This window comes from Hippocampus bargibanti, linkage group LG06 (assembly GCF_051943395.1).
Source record: "Hippocampus bargibanti isolate YZ-2025 linkage group LG06, ASM5194339v1, whole genome shotgun sequence".
Taxonomy (NCBI): Eukaryota; Metazoa; Chordata; class Actinopteri; order Syngnathiformes; family Syngnathidae; genus Hippocampus; species Hippocampus bargibanti.
The window spans coordinates 22,576,843-22,596,499 of NC_142739.1; the positions used below are offsets into that span (position 1 = coordinate 22,576,843).

The 19,657-nt window shown below is 41.2% G+C and overlaps 1 protein-coding gene across 1 annotated transcript in view; it reads left to right on the forward strand.

Moving 5' to 3' along the window:
* The first annotated feature begins 4,428 nt into the window (after positions 1–4,428).
* The window catches only part of alg2 (ALG2 alpha-1,3/1,6-mannosyltransferase), a 76,227-nt gene continuing 60,998 nt past the window's right edge, over positions 4,429–19,657 (forward strand). The window contains exon 1 of the mRNA XM_088999628.1: positions 4,429–4,471. The gene's annotated coding sequence lies outside the window, so the exon portion shown is untranslated. The remainder of the gene's footprint in view (positions 4,472–19,657) is intronic.

A 19,657-nucleotide genomic window follows, 5' to 3' on the forward strand; every position in this document is an offset into this window, starting at 1 on the left:
ACTTGATGTGACGCTGCCGTCACACTCACCAAAAGCAACTCCGAAAAAGCCAACCTAGCTAAGCAGCCGACGAGAGTAAATCTCGCCGCTTTTGAGTCTCGCTCTCTGTGGGGAACGCGACTCGGTTCGTCGGGTACGTTACACGGCAGGTTTGGGAGCCGCGTACAGTGGCTTGTTTCACGGTTCTATTGTGGGCAGTGTTACGGGGAGTAAAGCGGCAGTTGCGCTGATGTCAGGTTTGGGTGGGAGGAGGAAAAAAAAGTTCCGGATTGTCGGTCGGCTTTGGGGGAAATTTCAGCCTGAACCGAACATGCAACATGACAGGTGAATTTCATTTTAACTTGCATTTTCACCTTAATAGTGAGCTGTCCGTTTCTTATTTTAACAAACAAACAATACACCCATTTTAACACACACGAACAATAAACTGATTATTTATTTTCATTCATGCTGAAATCTATCCCACCTGTCTTCAGGCACTAGGCAGGGGACACCCTGAATTTGTTGCCAGCCCAATCGCAAACAAACAAGCATCCGCACTCACACTCACACCTAGGGACACTTTGAAGTGTTCAATCAGCCTGCCGTGCATGTTTTTTGGATTGTGGGAGGAAACCGGAGGGCCCGGAGAAAACCCACGCGGGCCCGGGGAGAACATGCAAATTCCATTCAGGGAGGCCCGACCAGGTATTGAACTCATGACCTCTGCACTCTAAAGTCAATACAAGTCTATACAATAAACCATACTACAATAAAAGCGATTGGATTTGTTTTACATACTTGTAGATTACGTAAAATAAAAATCAAAGACACACCAATCGATAGGAAAGACAGTTACTTCAGTTGAAGTATTTAATTTACACTTGTTGACTTTTAAGAATTCACTGTCAATAAAATTCCACCAACAAGAGTAGCACAAGCAAACTCTCACACTCAAAATCATACAAATGTTTATTTAAGCGCCTCCTAATCCCCAGACCCCAACCCCATTGAAACCCTGTAGCATGAGCCAAAGAGGGAAGGGCCGAGATTTTGCAGAGGAATGGTCAATGATACCTCTTTCTGCTTTTGGATTTCCCATTTGAAACAGGTTAGGCGCTGTTTTGTTGGCAAATGGTATTGTACTCCTCTACTTACGAACATTCGAGGTACGAACAGCGGTACATACGAATATTTTTGTAGTATTTTCTCCAGTTGTACATGTACATATCTTTATAGAGCGTATATATATATATATATTATTAAATGTTTATTTTTCAGTACAAACACATACAGGTTACTTACACAAGCCTTAAACATATTTATATAAACCTTAAACATACTGTACTTATATCAGAATCATCTTTATTGCCAAGTATGTAGAACACACAAGGAATTTGTTTCCGGTCGAACACGCTGCACTAGTATCATCATCAAAAAATTGCAAGGAGGCACTATACAGTTCCATTTGGGCTACTGTTCAAGGAGTTAATGGCTTGGGGGAATGTTTAATGTTTAAATGTCTGTTGGATTTGGTGCGTATGGATTGGTAGCGCTTGTCTGAGGGGAGTAGCTGGAAAAGGTGGTGGGCAGGGTGCGGAGGGTCCAGTATGATTTTCCGCGCCCGAGTTTGGATTCTTGCAGTATGCAAGTCCTTGAGAGTGGGTAGGGCGGTGCCAGTGATTTATAAGCCCTAAACATACATTCCATACAAAATATAGCACTGAAGCAACTTACAGTGAGACATCAACTTACTAACTTAATTGGTTCCCAGACAGAGTGTGTAAGGTGAAAAGTGTGTATCGCCAAAAAAAAAATCCTATAGGAAACCATCAAAATGGGAATAATCCATTCCCGGGTTTCCATAAAATATACTTTTCAACTAAATAAGCCTTAAAACTACACACAACATACCTTATTCTATGTATAATAAATGTGCTATTGTATTGTAATGAAAGAAATACACTGCATTGTATCATAAAGTCACTTTATTTACGTTTGTGATGGTCATTTATGGCTTCATGGAATGGCGTTGGAGGTCGAAGGTCAAAGGGAATTGCTGTTTGGAAAGAGGCGCATTACATGACGACTGCAATGAAAAAAATAAACTGTGCTGTAAAATAAAGTTGTATTTACCTTTTTGATGGTCGTTGATGGCTTATGGAAGGAGAGTCACCTTCCATCAGGACTGTTGGTAACTTAACCTCTCGTGCTGTTCGGTCGTGTGCTTCCGCTGAAGATCACTCCGCCAGCCGTGGTGGGTGTGTATTATGAAAATAGTGCTTATTATAAGGTTTAATTTTCATAAATTTGACGTTTGTAAGTTGAGGTGTTTGTAAGTTGAGGTCTCACTGTACTCATAAATTTACCTAAATTCACATTACAAACAGCCGTTCGGAACGTATCTTGTTTGTAAATTGGGTACCATCTGTACTAACATCTCTCTCTCTCTCTCTGGAGGAAACACATTTCATCTGTGCTGTATGTAGCACGTGTAGAACATGTGACAATAAAGTTGACATGAACGTAATTATCACTATAAAATGGTGCGGAAAGGTTTAGGTTAGCTTGAGGGGCACTCGGGATTCCCCAGGATATTTGGTTTTCGGATTAAATTTCAAAATACTGGACACATAAAATTACAGCCAAATTTTTAACCTAATCCAGACTTGATGCTCATCTGATCAATGTTATTGTACTTTTTGCACAACTTTCTGTTCTCAAACAAGGAGCTGAATGGCAGAACTCACAATTAGTGTTTGATATGTGAACCGACCAATATATTTCCTAGAATGTCCTTTTTGGGATTATCAGTATGTCTGTATATCTGTTGCAACCTATTGATGACACATTTGTGACACTTGGTCTTGTCACAATTGGGGCAAATTTATGACAATGTTAGATGACTGGACATACATTGACAACTAGAAAATGTGCCCACTTACTCAATCCCATTTACTGTATGACCATGACTACTTTCTCACTACCTCGTTTTTCTCTCTTGACGGCATAGGCCTCCATCACATGTCCTTAGATTTCCTCTGTTTGGTTCTGCTTGCCTGAAGAGTTGTCACAAATTTTCCGGGACATTTAAAGCAATTTTGTTTCAGGAAACAAAAGCATGGCTTTATTTTTTTTACAAAAGGCCCCTTTCATATTTACTGTTACTTAGAGAATATTTCTCCAAGCATGACCCCACATCAGTTCATGTTCTTTTCCTCAGAGCATGTCTAACATGTCAATCAGGGTCAGACTACCAGTATTCTCAGCCATTGATTGTTTTGTATATTTCAACTGGACCACCTGGCTGCCTCGCCAGTAACCCCACCATGATGACGTATAGATCCAGATTAGCCTGCTCTATTATGCTGCCAGACCTGTAGTAGAGTAATATGCGATTATGACCATGTTCTCTAAATAGACTCAAACGTGCCGGCCGTGAACAGTGTTCTCCTGCATTCAAAATCAGTCAGGGCTTTTACACACACACAATGCTTGTTTTGTTCACAAAAAAAAGCCATTGAGCTGATTTGAAGAGGCTTGATCAAACTCCAGTTTGGATTTTATGTTATTTTAGATGAAAAAAAAAACATTTGAAAGGGAATTTAACATTCCTAAATAGGGACAATCCAAATCCAATCTAATCCAGGGTTATTAAAAATGTTCATGGAAAAACAACAATGGTGTCAGTAGTGTTTGTGTAGTTCATTAAATACACACAGTGATCCGAACACATGAGATGCGATTTTTGTATTTATTTTTTGTATATGCCAATCATGAAAAGTCACCTGTATTTTTATGGTGCATGTGCTCTGATCTGGCACATATCTCAACTGACTTTGGGGTGACAAAAGTGGGGTACACCCGTTGGACTGGTTGCCGGTTGCTGGGCATATAATACAGAGAGAAAAAAAATCATTAGTGCTTGACTCCTTCACATAAAAAAATTACACATTTAGAATATATATATATAAAATATATATACAATTGGCAATTATAAATATGTAATGTTTTATTATATTTTATATACATTGTATTGTATATCTGTTGTATTTATGTTATTATATTTAATAAACATCTATTGTATTTAATTGTATATACATATGTTGTATTTATGTTATATTTCTTTTTATTTATTTACCTTATGTTCTTATTATTTTATAGACCTATATTGTATTGTATATATGTTATACAGTAAAGTCTCGTTATATCGATATCGGATATATCGATAGTCCCGGTTATATTGATACTATTTCTATGCACGCACGGAGAAAATTACATGCGAACAGGGTCGGATATATCGATAGTCCCGGTTATATCGATATTTTTTCGGACTCCCTTGAATATCGATATAACGAGACTTTACTGTATTTATGTTATTTTATTTGTCAAAATTAGGCCTAATGATTGTTTTGTCTTCCTCTAGGTCATTCAAAATCTTCATTCAAGGTTGCGGGAAGCAGGACAGGACTGCACTTCACTGAAAATAATGGTGAGTCCATGTGTTCATTCAATATATTATCACACACTAAAAAAATATCAAAAATTGTCTTAAAACCCCACCCCATCCCCTTTTAAATTGCTGCTGTGGACTGCCAATTTCCCCATTGTGGAACAAATGAAGGTTTTCTGATTTTTCTATTTTTTTTTCTGAAAATAATATTTCATAAGGGACCCAACACGACATCCCGATTATTATTTTAATTGTGGGATACTAAGCAGCAAAATCCACCCATTTTTGTCCATCTTCGAGGGCAGCCATTTCGCCACTTGAAAATGACATTACGGTTATTGAGGAATTAGAGAATTACTAATCCGTGCTCACCTGTTTTCAGGTGTGAGCCGTGATTGGCTGTTATCTTGTGATGTCATTTTCAGTATTCAACTGGCGTCAGCGACATTTCTAATTAATACAGTGTGACTTTTTTCATTCAATAAGAATTTGCATTGAATTCGGTTTCGCTGAGATTGTTATTTTGGATTTTTTTTTAGTTATACTTTTGGAAATGCCAGGACTTCACCCAGCAGTGATGTTATGTTCTGAATCAAGTCTTCTTGTAGTCCAAACTATTTTATCTAAATTGCTACAAGGGGGAGCTTGCCTATTTATTTATTTATTAAACAACCATTGCTAGAGTTGTCAATAATCATCCCAAGCAGCCCAAATTGCTGCATTGGTCAGATCGGGTTTGCGTCACTTTGGTCATCAGTGCCATCTTAGTGTGGGAGAACTGTTTCTCGCCTACATGCAATTCAGTCATGTTAGATTTATGGCCAAGACAATTTCTTCCTTCTAACCAAGAGTTTGTGAGCCGTTCCAGCATCTTAGCAGCTTAACGACGGACACACAGCACCGAGATGCAGTGAACGTTTATCGCAGCGCACAAGTAAAAAGTGATTGTGTCACTTTGAATGAGGCCTCTATGTGGTCTGGCCAAAGCGGCAGTACTCAGCACTCCTGTGACACCGGAGAGCGAGGAGAGCACAGACAGAGGCGGAATGGGAAACAGAGGGAGGCTTTTATCTCAATGTCACCAAATCTGCCGCAACTGTACGTCGGAGTACAAGGAAAGGAGGAGGACGTGCGGGAGAGGGGGGTGTAGGCACGGTGGCAAACTGCTCAATGGTGGCATTCTTCCTTTTCCGTGGACGCACACACCCTGGGGGCATTCCCCTACTCGGGATTGCCCGAGTGGAGTAACGCAAGGCTTATCAGCCCAGTGCCCAAATACAGCAGAAAGGGGCCAGAAGTGTTTCCATGAGCCACAACACAGCCACACGGACATACAGCGCAGTATCCCAACTCTGAGCTATTAGTCGATGCGATCACATGTTTTGGCGGTTTTTCCGCACCAGTATGTAGTTGGACGCAGTAACGCATAGCAGCATGTGCGTAATGTTCCGTCATCTAGCCCCACGCTCCTTTGATGGCAGATTTATCACCTTTTTTTATGGTTACGCTGGTAAACCGCATGAATCCGTTATTCAACGGTTGTGTAACAGTTTGAGAGCAACCCAATCCCCTTTTCTTCATCGGCACTTTACATCGTTTTTGCATACAAGCGCACGTGAACAGGTTTATGAGTATGTTGAAGTTTAGTAGCACACATTTTCCCTCCATGCCGTGGATTCATTTGCATTATTCCAGAGTTTATTGAAGGTCATGCAATTTTTCAGACGGGGCCTATATCACCTTAAAATCGGGATTATATCCACTGTTTCAAGATGTAGAACAAAAAAAACATTTACAATACAAAGTAGAATACAGAGGATGTGATCGTGTAGTGCTTAGTACTTTGCAGTGTGGCTGCAGCAATCCTGGTTTGAATCTTGGTGTCAGCATATGCAGACTCTACTTCCAGGGCAGTGGTTGTAGGGCAGTGCCTTAATCTTGTTGGAGGCACCAAACCCTACAAGTTTCATCTGCTCATTCAACGAACCCTTCTTTCAATGACTGTGCCCACTAACTGCAGACGAGACTGAGGGGTGGACCTCTGCGGCGAAGGATCCATCGAAACCCTGAGACTGACTCACAGAACCCCTAGTGTTCGATCAAATCCAGTTTAAGAACCACTGTTCTAGGGACACCTGTTGGTCCCGTTGTTAGCGTATCAACCTCACAGTACAGAGGTTTGACTCCAGGTCCGCCCTGTGTGGAGTTTAGATGTACTCCCCATGCCTGTGAGGGTTTTCTCCAGGTACTCTGGCATTCCTCCCACCTTCCAAAAACATGCATGGCAGGCTGATTGAAGACTCTGTATTCTCCCATCATGTGAGTGTGAGCGCAAATGGTTGTTTATCTCTGTGTTCCCTCCGATTGGCTGGCAAACGGTTCAGGGTGTCCCTCACATACTCTCCGAAGACAGTTGCGATAGGTTCCAGCACTCCCCACGACTCTTGCGAGGATAAGCGGATCGGATGGGGGCGGCCCAGTAGTCGAATGGTTAGCACGCCGGCTTCATAGTGCAGAGGTTGTGAGTTCAAGACCCAGTCTGGCCTCCCTGTGTGGAGTTTGCATGTTCTCCCCGGGGCTGTGTGGCTTTTCTCTGGGTCCTCCCGTTTCATCCCACATTCCAAAAACATGCATGGCAGGCTGATTGAGCCCTCCAAATTGTCTCTAGGTGTGAGCCCGGATGTTTTTTTTTTGTCTATTAGGTATGAAGCTAACTTCACCTGCCACCACTGCATAACCTCATCAAACAAACAACTTCCTTGCGGCAAACAAGCCTTACTGACCAACAATCTGGGGAAATCTATTACAAAAATTCGCAAAGATTCAGATTCAGGGAAAAGTTGTAAAGTGATTTTGATGTGATTTGACTTTGATCCTTGATGTCATGACATTCAAACGTGTGCGTCGACACTTGATATACAATGTGTTACGGTTGAGCTTGCGCAAGCACCGATACTCTCCCCTGCAGCCATCATAGGACATTAGAGACTTCAGGAGCGCCTTGCATATCTCCAATCAGTTCACAACAGTTCATTCCACACTTCAGCCAAACATTGTAATCATAGAACTTGCTTATCATGTTGAGAACAGCAAACGTATTTTTCTGTGTCCTTATTTAACTCGGTAGTTAAAATAATGTATAGACGCTAAGTGTGGAACTGTTTGATCATGTAATTCTAAGTAATGACATTACTGGGAAGTAATACTGTATTTTCCGTAGTATGAGGTGCACTGCCAATGAATGGTGTATTTTCAAACTTGTTCCATGTATAAGGCGCACCTGACTATAAGGTGCACCTTCAATCAATGAAAAAAATTTTTTCCAAATATAATATATAAACATGTTTTCAAATTATACGGCACACCACATTATAAGGCGCTACTGTATGGGATTGTGTTACGCACTACTTCTACATGGAGAAATGGAGTCGGTGGCTGCTCACAGGAGTTGCGAGACCTGTTGTTGCTCAATATTAATTACTTCACATATAAGGCGCACCGGATTATAAGGCACGGGGTCATCTTTTGAAAATAATTAAGTCTTTTGGGTGCACCTTATACACCGGAAAATACGGTAAAGATATCCCCGACCATTATTTCCTGCCGCACTTTAAACCAGACTCCCTGACAAAATAAAAGAATTGGACCAGACTAGTGTAACCATCCTCTTGAATGTGATTTGAACTTTTATCAGTTTGTGTTTCCTTTTTTCTGATACTATGATACATTCGTTTACAACCATATTGTCTGCCACTACCGACATCGTACCCTGTGCTGTGTTTAAGTGTCAGTATTCAAGATGAGATCACAACACAAGCCCTAAATTGTTCCTCTTCCTCCGCTTTTGAATAATGCATGACATTTTATTTTTCATAAAACTGCTTGACTAACTTCCCTACAAAGACATTCTCGTGGGTTATTGATCTTAGAAAATTGATCACGACAACTCAGTCAAGTGCAATAATGAGCCGTGGAGTGCTAGCTTAGCCTTTTTTTTTAAACAACCTGCAGTCCCGTATATGCTGTGGCAAGCCTGGATGTCATTTTCATCCCAAGCATAGCTTGGTGGGGTGTCTTTGAATGTGAGCCTAAAAGCAGTCACATAAACCAGTCAGAGACACATCCTCCTTACTTTTCGACAAGCTTGACAAGTGGTTAGCGTATCAGCTCAGTTCATTACCGGCTCGGGTAATTACAACCCTCTAACAGTTAATTATCACATTCCAATATATCTTACATCATAAGCGCCATAGTTTTATTTTCATTTTGGGTGGCAAAATGCTGCTGCCTGAGGAGCAGGAAAAACAGCAATCATCACTTAGCTGTTGAATAAAATATATATATATATGGATATGGATATGCCTTTATTAGTCTCACAGTGGAGAAATTTACATATATATTTATATAGTAAACACTATTGAAAAGTGTTTTCCGCACAACACACTACCAGATGATTTAAACTCCTTCCAACAATCCAGTGTTATAATTAGTCGTTTTCGATGTGGAATAATGGCTTTGACATTTTTATGGGCATATCAATATTGGTGTTTTCCGATTGGCTGATGTGAGACTGATTTCAAACTGGCCAAACTACAGACAGTTTATTCATGTGTTGAAATTTTCAATGAAATTCATTAGATGATGCAGTTTTGGAGCTCTTTACACTTTTTCTAAAATAAAGCTAAATGAAAGTTGCACCTTTCAGTTAAATTTACACTATTTACTCTGACTTTGCTTGACTTTAGGGAGCCGATTTGTCAAACTTTGATTTAACTTTCAAAGAAATGCTAATGAGCCCGGAGAGCTTCCTTTTTAATGGAATGATGATTGAATTTCGACAAAAAAATGGAGTCTGTGACTGCTGACAATAGTTGCGTGATCTGTTGTGGCTCAATATTACTTCACATATAAGGTGCACCTGCATGTAAGGCGCAGGGTCATCTTTTGAAGAAAATCAAAGCTTTTTGGTGCGCCTTATACACCGGAAATCACGGTAATTTTGTATTTTAAGAAATTCTGATGCCAATAATTCCCCCCTTGAATAATGGTTGGGATCGCACAAACCCCTTCACCGCCTCCTTCTTCACAACTCGTCATTAGTCTTGACCGAGAAAAAAAGATCTTTCATTTTTCTGTGAATTGTTTGGGCTTCCGAAGGTCTGCCCAATGACCAAGCGCGTAATGACAACTAAGTACGTTTCTTGCAACATTGTGAATGAAAGTAAAGTAAATCATTTACTTTTTTTACTTCAATTTGCCACCATAGTCCACAGTCCTAGAATGTTTCCCGCATCTTGGCAAGTTTTTTGGATGGATCCCCAGTTCCTGATTCAGTCTCTGGTACAACGCATTTTCTCCACATGATAATGATGTCTTGTCAGTGACCCATAGTATATTTAAAGCCTGGATTTTTTTTTGAACACACTTTTCCGAACTGATACCCTTGAACCTTCATGATAATGCTGTGGCAACTCTCCGCCGACCATGGATTAGATGAAAAATTATTTTATGAAACATGTGCAAACTCCAATTTAACACGAATATGATTGTTTAATGGAAAGGCTCATTGATGTCTCAGTATGTCACTGGCAATACGTTACTGGTTCAAACACAAAAGTCTTGTGTGAGCTTAGAGACTTAAAACATTATTATTATTATATTAAGGATTTTATTATTATATTAAGGCTTTTGGGTGCACCGTATACACCGGAAAATACGGTACTTGAACGTAAAATACAGTATTAACTGTATTTGTCTCTCAATTTTTGCCACTTAAATGTCACTTAATGTAACTCAGTTTTGGACCTCCGCGACCCGCATTTGGAAACCTGTGGAAAATAAAACAGGCACACTCATCTGCCCCTGCGGGTTTCATTGTGAACGTTCCAGAAATGTAGAATCATTAAAAAAAATCCACAACAACAATAGTCCAGGACTGCCAGTTGTTTCTACTGATGCTCAGCCAGCTGCATACCTGCATATCGAGTACTTAGCTTGCCACTCCCCATGACTCTTAACCGCTCACTTATTTAGTGGGAATGCAATGGCCATAGAATCAGTCATAAATTGTTGCTGACATCCAATGTTTGCATGGAATATCAATTTTCATCATCATAAAATATTTAAATGAGGTTTTATCGGTTTTCCACAATAACATTAAGGCTCGGGCCGAGCAGCGGTAATAATTATTGTTTTCCACCATTTGAAAATTCAGACGTTCCACTTGGCCTACAACTTTCCCCACCTATGAGTTGAGGAGAAATACTGTGCATGTATAGTACACGTGGACAAGAAACTAAAAGTTCCATTCACAGTACACCACACTCATATTCCTCATTGGAGTGTTTGGAGTTTGTGCTGCGATCGAAAGGAAACATTTTTCATTTCCAATAATATATTCTATGCGTATCCACTCGGCAAAACTCGGCATTGTGATTAATAATATAATGACCAATCACGGCTCAGCTGTTGTTGTTTTTTTGAGCCCTGAGCAATTGTAATACAGACGCTGCCCAACTTACGAACATGTGAGTTACAAATAATAATAATAATAATAATAATAATAATAATAATAATACATTTAATTTATAAGTGCCTTTCAAAACTCTCAAGGACACTTTACAGTCACTGATTTTTTTTTGTGCGGGTGAGCAGCGGCAGCCAATGACGCCAGAGTTCAGTCTACCTGGAAGTAACACAGCAGCAAAGTTATGAAAGGAAGAGGAAAACATACGAACATTTTTGCGGGTACAATATGTCAAAAGATGTTCGGACAGAGATGCTGTAAATTAGATTTTGTATTGCACGCCTTTTTCTGAAGTGTTGCCAACGAGTTCAGGCCCAGATCCGCCGAGCTCACTTACGATAAGCTACGTAGATTATGTGGGCAGGGAGGAAATCCCTCTTCCCAGTTGACGCTCCATGAGGATGTGATGCATAACAAAAAGTAATGGCTGCTGGCACGTAATTCAGTAATTACGTTTGCTTGTTTGTGCAGAAAACGACTCGCAAATCATCAGATTTGATTTGGTATCTTTCATCTGGGTACATGACTCGAAATAAAAGTGCAATGCTTTTTGGCTTTGCTGAGTTCCAGTGTGATTCCATTGCTCAAATAGGCATGAACAGGAAGAAATACAAAGGTATATTTTTTAAAACATTATTTGTCACCAATGGCCGCCCGGTAATCGAATGGTTAGCATGTCGCCTTCATAGTGCAGAGGTCGCCGGTTCGCGTCCCGCTCCGGCCTCGCTGTGTGGAGTTTGCATGTTCTCCCCGGGCCCGCGTGGGTTTTCTCCGGGTCCTCCGGTTTCCTCCCACATTCCAAAAACATGCATGGCAGGCAGATTGAACAGTTCAAATTGTCCCTAGCTGTGAGTGTGGGAGTGACTGCTGTATGTCTTTGTGTGCCCTGCGATTGGCTGGCAACCAATTCAGGGTGTCCCCCGCCTAGTGCCCAAAGACGGCTGGGATAGGCTTCAGCCCCTCCCGCAACCCTAATGAGGAATAAGCGGCACGGAAAATGGATGGATGGAGTCAACAAATCAGACAAACCAAGAGGTGCACACATTGTTAATGAATTAAAATCTCTGAATTTCCAGGAACAAGGTATCCATGTTTACCTATCCAATTTTCTCTACAACTTATTGCATTTGTGTCGCTGTTGAGCTGTTGCATATTGCAGATAGAGACAATAAAAACATCCACACTCACATTTTCAGCTGTGAACTATCCATTTTCATGTGACAGAATCATCCATCTATCCATCTTTGTCTTTACAGGGATCATGGGTCAATTTCTAAATCTCTCTTCTTTAGGGTTGTGGGTGAGCTAGTACCTATCCAAGTTGACTTTGGCTGACGGTGATTCTTCCTATGTAAATTTCTAAAAAACACACTCAGGTCAGTGCAGGTCATCCCTCGCCTCCATCTCACCACACAACTCATGACTCCTTACTCTTGTCCAGTTATCTTAGGGAAAGGCTGCCTTGACCTCTCTTTAAACCTTTCATTCCCTTGTTACTCTGCGCTCTCTTTCGTTTTTCCCCTCTCTTTTGTTTCTCCTACTCCTGGTCGTTCCCTTCATGAAGGGGAACTTCCACAGCAGTCTGCAATCCAGGAACAGGCTTCCACTGTGGAAAACAGCCACATAATACCACTCAAGTGTACTTTCCGAATGGGGGCAAGGGAGAACTCACACATTCACCCTCTCCCACTCCTTAAATCCATTTACAGATGGGTGAATAAATGCCCTCGAATATTATTATGCCAAAGTACAAATCATTGTACTGTCCGACAATGATTCTGGACCACCCCAATTAAAAGCATCTGTTTTATTTTCAAATGTTTCTCCATTGACAGAATTCAGCTTCCAGTGAGCAGCCAAACATTGTACCTAGAACAAATTCGATTTCACCTGATTGTGTTATTTCAAATCTTTAAATGGCCTCCGAGCTCATCCACCCCTGCACACCTTCTCGGCGCCTCAGGTCTGCTGACCAAACATTATTAGATGTGCCAAAAAACTAAATGGAGTCTCAGAGGGGTTGAGCTGGTTCCACTCTCTGAATGACCTGCCCCTTCGCTACCCATCTTTAAAACCCATTTCGAAACTCACTCTTTGGCATTCGACTCAGCATGATTCGAACTTGATCTTGGCTTTACTTCTTGCTTTATTTCCTGTATATAATAGCTCTCCACGTTAGTGCTTTGTTATAGCTTCAGTGGCAGTTAAAGCGCTATATAAATCAATATGTTTTGTATTGGTTTATATTTCTGATACTATGATGGTTAACCGTCTCTGAGTATTGATGGATTGCGCAGAACATACAATGCACAGAAAAATTAACAAGGCAACAACGACAACATTGGGACTACTTGAAGTTATCAGAAGTGATTACCTGGTGTTGTGTTCATGTGTCCAAAACACAAACAGGAAGTGAAAAAGGAAGAGAATCTAGTATTGCTGGTTTGGTGCCGATACCTTGCACCACCAAAACGAACACTTCCCCCTCAATACTAGATGTTTCTTCAACCATTAAATGAGCATAGGCAAAGCAGTTTAGCAAACTTTAGATCGGTCCAAAAATTTGCAGTTCACCCTTGTGGACAGAACATATTTCTGAAGAAATATGAAATGTTCCCCATTTGGGACAAAAGGTTTCGTCCTGACGTCCAATTTTGCGGCAACCATATTGCGATGTATAATGCGAGCTTTTCAGAAGACTTTCTGCGCATTTTGTGTGTCTATGCAACCTTTTGTCCATTCATCCAAAAGAGCATTTGGACAGCCTGGTTGGAACAGAATATGTCCTTCCCTGACACAAAGCTGCATGTACTGCACAATGCACATCCAAATACTTGATATGATATTTTATGCTTGTGATATCAACATTTTGTCGTCTTAAAGGTTATGGATGCTCGATTGTATTGCTTCTTGGAAAAGTGCGGTATGCTTACATTTTGTGTGTTTCAATTGTGGTCCAGATATGTTGTTTTTTATTCTTAGCTGTTATGTGAGCTAGCTTTGTATACATTTTGCCGGAGGGTTGGACTTGACTCTGTCACGACTATTCATTGGGTTTTGCGTAATTGTGCCTAAACGGCAAGGATTTCCGAGTAAGTCTAACATGGCGATAAAAGAAAATATGCATTTCCTATGCTCATAGGATAAACATTCAAGTAGCTGTTTGACACAAAGTCATTATTTGTAACCATTTTTTTTGTTGTGAAGGGGAGGAAAAATGTAGGCCATTCATCACAAGCATGAGCCACTTTTGTAGTTTACACTAAAGCCCGTAGGTTGATTCATCTTCAACAAGCTAAGTCATAGATGTTCAAAGTGTCTTGTGTCTCTATTTTGAACTCAAATTCCTCCTGTCAAGGCAGGGGAATAGTGGAAACTCATTGGGGATGGGTTCCATGGAATGTCTGGGCAAGATTCCTTCCGTATTTTCCCCGGTGGACTCGACTCTTGGTGTGTACTCTAAGATTCCCAGTGTGATCTATGAAAATGGACCACAGAACTGTCAGCTGAAATACAAAAGTAAGATTGGACGTGTATTTAAACTTTATTTTATTTTCTGAAACTGGGTTGAATGGGTAAAATATTGGTCAATAACGCTTTGTTTGGCATCCAAGTCTGAAAATACGGTTGTAAGGATTTGCCAATACCATGGCAAAATAATGGAGCATTTTAAATATTGGTTTTGGTTTTCTGATCAGGATTATAATACTGTATTTTCCAGTGTATAAGGCACGCCCAAAAGCCTTGATTTTCTTGACCCTGCGCCTTATAAGCAGGTGTGCCTTATTTGTGAAGTAATATTGAGCCACCACAGCTTTCATAATTACTGTCAGCAGCCGCAACTCCATTTTCCACTGTAGAAGACGTGGGTAATCACGGCCTCTACTGTAGCACCGTATAATGTGGTGTGCCTTATATTTGGAAAACCTTGATATACTTATATATTATATTTGGAAAACTTTCTTCATTCATTGAAGGTGTGCCTGATAGTCCGCTGCGCTTTATATATGGAGAAGATTTGAAAATACAGTGATACCTTGGCCCAGAAAGTGTGTGTAAGGCGAAAAGTGTGTATTCCAAATATTAATTTCCCATAGGAAACCATTAAAATGAGAATAATCTGTTCCCAGTTCCCCATAAAATATAATTTTCAACTAAATACACCTTATAACTACACACAATATACCTTATTTTATGGATAATAAATGTGCAATGGTGTTGTAATCAAAGAAATAAAGCTGTACTTAACTGTAATTAAAGAAATAAACTATATTGTATAATAAAGTCGTTTTATTTACCTTTGTGATGGACCATCGATGAGAAGGTTTTTTCAGCCATCATCTGTACAAATTTGAAGGTTCCTTCATCATCATTCATCGATGGACCACTCCTGTACGACTGAGAGTTTACACAGACGCTTTGTGATGGACGTTGATGGCTTGATGGAATTGATAGCATGAAGTGTCTCAAGGAGCTCTGGGTTGTACATCTTAGAAGTTGTGGTATTGCAACAGCAACAGATGCAGGCAGACACACTAGAAATCTCATTCATTGTGGCGCTCCGTGTGTTTCCCGAAAAATAGTTTGTATGCCAAGATTCTATTCTCGCGAATTTAACGTTCGTAAAGCGAAAAGTTCATAAACTGAGGTATCACTATACACCATTCCTTGGAGGTGTGCTTTATACTCTGGTGCGCCTTATAAATGGGAAAATACAGTGGTATAGATTTTTTTTTCTGTAGCCTTTCATTTTAATTGTTAAATTATTTAATTCAGTTTTCTTTATTTCAACACCGGGTCTGTTAGATTTCTTATTTTTTTGCAAGTGCTTTGTTTGTTTTTTTTTGTTTACTGTAATAGGCTTAGGTGATTATTGTTAGTATTTTATTTTTTGGTTGGCTCCGTGTAAAATGTTTGAGAAATCTCTGTTATAGGCCCAAAATATATCTAATCCAGGGTCCCCATGGCAACAATGGAGGCACAATCCTTTTTATTACAAGACAGTGTATCATCACGAGGATTAGGAAACTGTTATTTTAGGAAGAAAATTGCGTATGTCTGTATGATAAGTCATTGTTTTCCTCTGCCACTTATTGGTTTATATTTCCCCATAGGTTTTTTTGTTTGTTTTTTTGTGTATCTCTGTTTTCGTCTACCTCCCCCGACTTTGGAATGCAACTTCAGGTCAACTTTGTGACTCATCTCTCCCACATTGACCACACCATCGCTGTGGTGCGCGGACCTCGTCTCTCATGCAAGTAGCGGCACACACTCAAAATCCCACACATACGCGTGCTGACCCAACACTCTTTGTGGTAACTACCAGACAGCTGTTATTGCTCAACAGTCCTGTCGACCATGATGTCAGAGCAATAATGTGTGTGATTGGCTGACGTTGGGAGTACATCCTGTGTGTGTGTGTGCGTGTGTGCGTGTGTGTGTGTGTGCGTGTATGTGTGTGCGTGCGTGTGTGTGTGTGTGCGTGTGTGTGTGTGTGTGTGGGTAGCAGTGTCAATTTCATTGACCTTGGTTTGTGGTTAAAGATGGAAGGGTCATAAGTTCTTTGACCTATTTGGCTTGTTGCTCTTCACCACCAGTTGGGGAAAATTGTTTTTCTATCGTTTATGATTGGCGAGTTACTTTGATGGAATGAAAGAAAGTTATTGTTCAAACACACCACACATTTTTTTTGTTAATGTCTCTTTTTACTTTTGGTACTCAAAGTGCTTTACACTGTTTCCTCATTTACCGATGACGCAGCATCTGTAGCAATTCAGTGCCTTGGTCAAGGATACTCTGACAAAGTCGCAATCTCAGGGGATTGAACCTACAACCTCTGCATTGGGAAATTACCACTAAAACATACTGGAGTCGATCCCAGCCTATCTTCAAGCAGAGTGGGCGTGAGGGTCTCTCTCTCTCTCTCTCTCTCTCTCTCTCTCTCTCTCTCTCTCTCTCTCTCTCTCTCTCTCTCTCTCTCTCTCTCACTCTCACTCTCACTGTCACTCTCACTCTCACTCTCACTCTCTGTCTCTCTCTCTCTCTCCCCATATATACTCGTCAATTAATTGATTTAATGTTGCACCCTCGCCCGGTAGTCGCGTGGTTAGCACACCGGCTTCACAGTGCAGAGGCCGCCGGTTCGCGTCCCAGTCGGGGCTCCCTGTGTGGAGTTTGCATGTTCTCCCCAGACCCGCGTGGGTTTTCTCCGGGTCCTCCGGTTTCCTCCCATCCTCCAAAAACATGCATGGCAGGCAGATTGACCAATCCAAATTGTCCCTAGTTGTGAGTGTGAGAGTGACTGTTCCCCCACCTCGTGCCCGAAGATAGCTGAGATAGGCTCCAGCACCCCCCGCGACCCAAATGAGGAATAAGCGGTACGGAAAATGGATGGATGGATGTTGCACCCTTAATTGCACTATATGACTTCAAAACAGAATCGTATCGCATACATGACCTCAAGGAAGTTCGCATGAGCAAAAGGCATTTATGAAATTAGGTCACAGTAACTCATGTCCGAATTTCAAAACGAAAAATCCTTATTACCGTATGTGGTTCATCAGTAGATAGAGGCACATCTTTGACAAAAAGCTCATTTGTGTCCGCAAAACTGGGTCATGAGACCACCACATTAAAAGTAATAAAAAGTCTCTTTCTTGTACTGTGACATAGTTGACTCTAAATGCCCTTTTTTTAAAGACAGTTGTGCGTGTCTGTGTGTGTCGCCATTCATCGTCACCATGGTGAAGTCCTAAAAGTCGTCATGACAACTCCATCCACAGCCACGTTGTGTGCCAAAACACGCAACTGCCCCCTATGCATCACCACTGTTCACACAAACGTTCATGGAGTCACTATCGCACACAACAAAGACACCCACGCGCGCACCAACGTGTGTGACGTTTTTAAAAAGGGTGTTAAAATAGATGTGAAGTCTAAAAAAAAGTGATTATGAGTGTTAAATTGGTACATTGCTGAGCGGGATCACCACAAAAAGTCGTTCTGAGCTCCTTGTTATTTTTATTCCACACACTTTTTGAATCATAACAGGTTACTTAAAAAAAAAAATCAGTCTTGTGTTAGAACGTTAGACGCTAAAGGCATGTGCCTGCAGATAATCCCACCCCTCTCACTTCACCTCCGCACACACACACACACACACACACACACACACACACACACACACACACACACACACACACACACACACCTTGCCTTGAGCATATTTTACTCCTCGATGGTCACCCCCCCACCCCCCGCCACAATCTCTTCCTATATCTGACCCATTTTCTTGTGTGCACTGTAGTCACCCGCTCTGCCACACGCCCACCACCCCTCTGTGTTTCCACTGGGGTGGAAAACACATGTATAGTGGGAAAAAATGAGGGGTGGTCTCGATGGAAGATGAGTTGGGGGTGTGGGGAGGGGGGTAGTATCGGGATGAGTGAGTCTGTCCATTAAGCCCCCCCCCCCCCCCCTCCCCCCGGGTGCACCTCAGGATTGGCCCTTACACTGTGGATGGAGAGAGAGAGCAATAGAGAGACAGCAAGAGGGAGAAAGAGAGATAGTGAGAGAGATTGTGTGGGAAAGAGAGAGAGCAATAGAGAGAGAGAGCGAAAGAGAGTGGGAGAAAGAGACAGATAGAGAGAGGTAGTGAGAGAGAGAGAGAGAGAGATTATGTGGGGGTGAGAGAGTGCAACAGAGAGAGAGAGATAGTGAGTGAGAGAAACAGAGAGATTGTGAGAGAGAGATCGTGAGAGAGAGAGAGAAAGAGAGAATGACAGTGAGTGAGCTAATGCGAGAGATAGTGAGAGAGTTAGAGAGAGAGAGAGAGAGAGATTGTGTGGGAGAGAGAGAGAGAGAAAGAGAGAGAGAGAGAGCAATAGAGAGAGATAGGGAGTGAGAGAGACAGTGAGAGAAATAGAGTGAGAGAAAGAGAAAAAGATTGTGAGAGAGAGCTAATGAGAGATATATATTGAGAGAGATAGTGAGAAAGAGTGAGAGTGATAGACATTGTATGGGAGATAGAGGGAGAGTGAGTAAGATTGTGTGGGAGAGAGAGAGAACAATAGAGATAGGGAGAGAGACAGAGAGAGATAGTGAGAGAAATAGAGAGAGAGAGAGAGAGAGAGAGAGATTGTATGGGAGAAAGAGTGAGAGAGATCGTGTGGAAGAGAGAGAGCGAGCAATAGATGGAGAGATAGTAAGTGAGAGAGACAGATAGAGATAGTGAGAGAAAAAGAGAGAGAGAGAGAGAGAGAGAGAGAGAGAGAGAGAGAGAGAGAGAGAGAGAGAGAGAGAGAGAGAGAGAGAGAGAGAGAGAGAGAGAGAGAGAGAGAGAGAGAGAGAGAGAGAGAGAGAGAGATCATAACAAATGCATGAATTGCACTTCCATTTTGCTTCTGGTCCTCATCTGCATAAGATACAATCAATTTTCACCTGTTATTCAATCTGTCCAATCAGCGATTGTCTTGGTATGTCTCACCAGTGATGTGGGAATTGTGGGATGGATTTTCCCCACCAAAGGAGAAACGCATACTCTTACCCATCTTTACCGAGATGCTTTTTCCACACATTGAAAAAAAAAATCTTTGAATTTGACTCATTGAATCAAAATGGCGCTGGAGTTATTTTTATTTTTTTCAATTTACAGTGTAAAACCTACATTTGACCCCTCCCTTGAAATAAAGCATAGGTTT